Source organism: Pseudoliparis swirei, chromosome 5 (genome assembly GCF_029220125.1).
Source record: "Pseudoliparis swirei isolate HS2019 ecotype Mariana Trench chromosome 5, NWPU_hadal_v1, whole genome shotgun sequence".
Classification (NCBI taxonomy): Eukaryota; Metazoa; Chordata; class Actinopteri; order Perciformes; family Liparidae; genus Pseudoliparis; species Pseudoliparis swirei.
Window position 1 is genome coordinate 11,108,697 of NC_079392.1, and position 4,611 is coordinate 11,113,307.

Here is a 4,611-nt window from a genome sequence, read left to right on the forward strand (position 1 = left end):
CACACACACACACACATTGAACCTGGTTGACCCACAAGGTCAGATGGATAAGGCTGGTCTTGCAGCTGGCCGGGGCTGACACTAAGTGAACACTATGCCCAACAGTCTAATCAAATTAATGAAGGATAGAGTTATTGAAAATCAGAATAGTACAATTTAAAAAAAGCTTGCATCTGCCCCACATAATCAGAAATGCATAACCCGGTGAGCATGCCAAGTGACCCAAATCCAACACGTACTGGATGTGGTGGGATCTAACATGCTGGATCCGGCTAAAATGCTCGTGGACTGACGCCGAGGAACTTTTACCATCGGTGAGGTTTCGGAGGATATGATAGGGGCTTTATGTGTGCGGCCTGGTTTATCACATATTGTTTCCAGGAGAGCTGAAATGATCTTGTTGTACCAAACTAAGCATTTCTCATCTTGGTTGAAAAATGTGTTGGTTTTCTTGCTCCAGAATGGTCTTGAGGTGGTTTGCTCTGTAAATTAAACAGTTCTTTTTCCGAAGGATGTACGGATTGCTCGGGTCTCGTCCAGGAATGCATGATTACTCATATTCTTAGCATGTGGTAACCGAAGCATATGTGATGAACTCATATCGTAACCGCAGCACTTTGTTTATAATATATAGCCTGGAACCCCATCTCTCCTTCCCTTCTTCAGTGGGAAGACGATACGGCCTTGATTGAGTTAGTGCATGAGGAAACTCTGCACTTTGGTTCGCCCAGTTGGAAATGAAAAATATCAGCTTAAAATTAGTAAGATGATAGTCGGATGAACGTCCTCACCCACGCATTTTACCAATTCAACCCTCTGCCTCTGAAGTCGTAGTTTTCTGTGGACAAAGCCAAAGCAACTTGTGAACGATACCACATAATTAATTTAGTTTGAATTGCCTTTGGTCACTTCCTACTACAATTCACATTTTCTTCACTCATGTATTTTCCAACTTTTTACCACCTATTATTTACTTTAGGAAACTCAGTGTTGCAGCCAAAAACAGCCACAGATTCATTGTAGTTTTGCTCATTGTAGCTTACTCATAGGATGATCTGGTGGGGAATGCATCTTTTATGCATGTGGGCTGCTTCTTTCTTTGTGCACACAAGCGCAGATGTGTGCTGCATCTGTTGTGCGTGTGTGTGTGTGTGTTAATGATGCTCAAACATGGAAACTGTGTTCTCATGTGGCTCTCTCTGTGTTGTTGATTTTTTTTTCTTGAGCACAAACATGTGTGGGTGGGTGTGAGGGTGGGTGGGTTTACTCGTGTCTGCACCCCTGTGTGACCATGTGTGTGTGTGTGTGTGTGTGTGTGTGTGTGTGTGTGTGTGTGTGTGTGTGTGTGTGTGTGAGAAACGGCGGCTGCCGTGGGCATGTTGGCGGTGGGATGGGTAAAACGCAGAGGTCAGCTATCACTTTGAAACATGCTGGTCCTTATCTCTGTCATGAGGCCTAATAGAGTAATGACTCAACATAAGGCCTGGGTCTCTCCTGAAGGGACCACTGCCTCCTCCACCAACACTTGCGCTTCACTTTGACTACACTTACTGCCTCCGCAAGCATCTTTTGCCTTCTGCCAGTGTTTATGGGCTGGTTTTCAAAAGTGCCTGGATTGTGACTTCTGTTCGGGGTGTGTTCACACATGAGCGGCCCTACCGGCTCATCGTAGACTCAGCCACTATGAAATGATCCCGTCCACAGACAAATAGGATGGAGGGTCTTTTTGAAGGGAGGGTAATTGGGCTCAAATAGGAATTCACCTTATGAACTCGCCACACAACTAGTGCCAAATCGCTGACTGCATTCATGATGAGCTTTGATCAGTTATCACAGAGAGGAGGGGCGGCAGGGGTTCAGGGGGGCATGATTAACAGCATGAGGAAACTCATGTATTTTTTATTTTTATTAAATGAGCTGCCAAAGATCTGCAAAGGATTGCTGAAGCTTGGCAGAGAGAGAAAGACTTGTCTGAAACTTATTGGGTGTTCAAAGCTTCATGTTGTTGAGCGTGTCGTGAGAAGAAAATTACATTTCTTTCTTTCAGTGAGAGTTCTTGTGAATGTGTCTGATAATATTCTTCTTTAGCCCACTTTTTACATTGTTGACTCAATGTAGGCGACACCATTTCAATACAATTCATGATTGAGACTCCAGCCTTGAATATTCACAAAGCATCAAAAGGTTTACGGAAAACCAAAGTGCAGGCCGCTTGTATAATCCACTGTTGTCTATTTTTAAAAACAGCTCATTCTTCACTTCCATTTTGCAGTACTGGAACATCACAGTCAGCAGCACCATCAAATACTGAGTTTTGACTTTTTGCTATCCACTCGATTTGGCAATCCAAACCACCTATTTTACATATACACAACACATCATTAAGCAAAAGCTCACAAAATAATTATTCTTGACGATTCAAATGTTCACAATGAGATAGACCCTCCTGGGCTGGCTGCCTGCACATTACAAGGTGGTTGCTTTGGAATGAAAACAGAGAATATTTATATTTAATCACAGGCTAAAGAGTGATTTTATTATCTAGGTATTATTTAAAGTACTCCAGCAGCTGTAGGTTGATTTTAATGCCAAGCAAGGATGTTGCTCCACTTTCTCCTGCCTCCAGGGTTTCAGTTGCCAGTAGCTCTGGATGGAGGTTTCAAACTTCGGCCACTTAAGTACTCATGCTGGACATATCTTTGTTTGTGTCATATAGCTTCTTCTGAATTGTGATTGTGGTGATACAGAGGCAATGGTTAGCTTTGCGTTTCGTATAGATATTGGTATTTTTCTGGAGAGCCAATGAGGAAGTTGCCTTAAACGTGTATCTCTGGTTTCAAAACGAAATCTGATTGTATGCTAAATGAGAAAATTACCCTATTTCTCACTTTATATAGTATTTCAACATTGTGAACAAGAGTTTATGGTCTCAATCGCTAGTTTCAAGTCTTTTTCAATACTGCGTGATATCCATTTGGTAAATTATAGTCCCATTGAGAGTCAAATAGACTCTTAAGATATAAAGCAGGGTGGAGCTCCCTTGTGATTGACAGGTATCATACCTACCACTTCCAGAGCCATATAGAGAGTCTCTACATCACTCCTCTACAGGCACAATATGGTCTCTTGCATTTTTACATCTTTATTGGCATTGTTTGCATTGGTGCCAAAATGTCAACTCAACACATTACGAGCCACACAAATGTAGTTCAAGAGGCCATGATCATTCTACATATGTCTATGAGCTGCGGCTGTATGAAGCAAACCAAACAGGTTGTCTGAATCTCGCACATTTGTTTTATTCCTAAAATACTGCCTGCACATCAGCAGTGTGTGTAGCTCAATAGTGTGTAGCCCAGCAGTGTAGCTCATTAGTGTGTAGCCCACCAGTGTGCAGCCCAGCAGTGTGTGTAGCCTTGGGGCAGTAGTGTGCAGCTCACTAGTGTGTAGCTCAGTAGTGTGTAGCCTACCAGTGTGTAGCCCAGCAGTGTGCAGTCTGGGTAGTGTGGCAGCCCACCAGTGTGTAGCTCAGTAGTGTGTGGTAGCTCACTATTGTGTAGCTCACTAGTGTGCAGCTCAGCAGTGTGTAGCCCACAGTGTGTAGCCCAGTGTAGCCCACTGTGTAGCCCATCAGTGTAGCCCACATTGTGTAGCTCAGTAGTGCAGTCACCAGTGTAGCCCAGCAGTGGCCTGCAGTGTAGCTCACCAGTGTGTAGGTCATAGTGCAGTCTACCAGTGTGTAGCTCAGCAGGAATCACCAGTGTAGCCCAGCAGTGTGTAGCTCACCAGTGTGTTCAGCAGTGTGTAGCCAGCAGTGTGTAGCCTGCAGTGTGTAGCTCACCAGTGTGCAGCCTACGCGTGTGGCTCACCAGGTGTGTAGCTCAGTAGTGTGTACGGGTGTAGCTCACCAGTGTAGCTCAGTAGTGTGTAGCTCAGTAGTGTGTAGCTCACTAGTGTGTAGCTCAGTAGTGTGTAGCTCACTAGTGTGTAGCTCAGTAGTGTGTAGCTCAGTAGTGTGTAGCTCACTAGTGTGTAGCTCAGTAGCAGAGCTACCAACTCTCACGGTTTCGCCGTGTGACACACGCTTTTGCATGTTTTCACACGCTCTCACGCCACACAAGCAATATCTCACGGCAAAAGAAATTTCAGATTTTGGGCCGAGGCTGCTGGTTTCTTTCAAACTCCCCGACGATAGATGGCGCTAAGGAGCGCATCTATAAACCTATTCGCTGCATAGACATCCTATTTACCCCAAAGAGTCCCGAAGTTAGCAACAGAAGAAGATTTTCAAACAGACACAACCTGTGAGCAGAGACTCACGTGTGTTAATGCAGGGCTCTCAAGTTTCACGCATTGAGCGTGACGGTCACACATTTCGGTCTTCGTCACGCACTCCGCCACACATCGTATTTCTCACGCTGAAAAACTCTCGGCTATTTAATGTTTTAATGTGCCGCAGCACGCAAACATGAGCTGGCCGCGTTGCCCTCACCGTGGAGGAATCAAGCGCTCCCCTGGAGTTCTGAGGAGCCACTTATCAGCCAAAAAAAGAAATGGGCTACACAATAGCCAATCAGAAAAAAACGTATCTCCCAGATAGCAGCTGATTCC